Raw genomic sequence first — 1,146 nt, 5'->3', positions numbered from 1 at the left:
CAATCAGCTGTCGATGTGAGGGCAGAGGGGCGGGCCTTCGGCGGTGACGAGGAGAACGACCGTTATCCGTGATGATGATGAGAATCAGTTATCTTTACCGGAAGCTGATTAGCTGCACGCGCTGACCCGGACAGAAGGTAAACATACATACATACATATATATATATAGACATATGGAACACATACATATGTATGTGTGTTATTAATATCGTTTTACATCCATACAGTTTGTAACAGTTATGATACCAACGGCTGGTAGCATCGTTAGCATCGTTAGCAGTTAGTGTAGCACAAGCTAAAGTCCGCGTGGAGGGTGACCAGACGTCCCCGGTTTTAGTGGCATGTCCCCGGAAATGTCCCCGGTTTTCACTGTGACTGACAGACCCGAAACTGGAATGAAAGAAAGAAAACACCGACCCAATTGTCCTAGCTGGCTCTGTTAGCTTACAAGCTAGCACTCCGATGATATTAAACAGCGTGATATGGAGCCTTCACCGCTGAATTAAATCAAATCTTCTCAACCCGATTGCTGCACACTTTAACAGAAATTGTTTTTAACTTTTCATAACTCAGCACTGGCAACGGGCTAATCTGCTAACGTTAGCCACCGACGGTTACCTCGGAACAATCCAGCACATAGACCGAGCCCTAGTGCGTTTCCTGAAATATATTTTCTTTGATCATTTGAAGCTTTTCCGTGTCGTACGTTGGGGGAAGAGATCTTTGGTTTCTATGGAAATCCGGATTATTTAACAGGATTCCTCGTTGTCTCTTAGAAAGATGTTTTCATTTATTAAAGTTAAAAACAGCTTTAACCGGGATGTTTCCCTTCCTTCTTTTACGGTAGAAGAAACGCTCGGGCTTGTTTTCTTTAAACCAATCAGGATAGCCGTGGGCGGGGCTAAGATCTGGACGACGACGTTGGCTCTGCTACGTAGTCTCAGGAAGGAACTGTTCACCCTGGTAGAAGGAACACGTGGGCTCACACACACTCTCACTCACTCACTCTCTCACACACACACACACTCTCACTCACTCTCACTCACTCACTCTCTCACACACACACACACTCTCACTCACTCTCACTCACTCACACACACACACTCTCACACTCTTACTCACACACTCTCACTCACTCACACACAC

Source organism: Etheostoma cragini, chromosome 19, assembly GCF_013103735.1.
Source record: "Etheostoma cragini isolate CJK2018 chromosome 19, CSU_Ecrag_1.0, whole genome shotgun sequence".
In the NCBI taxonomy this organism is placed as follows: domain Eukaryota; kingdom Metazoa; phylum Chordata; class Actinopteri; order Perciformes; family Percidae; genus Etheostoma; species Etheostoma cragini.
The sequence above is the reverse complement of the archived record's forward strand: the minus strand, read 5'-3'. Positions refer to the sequence as shown.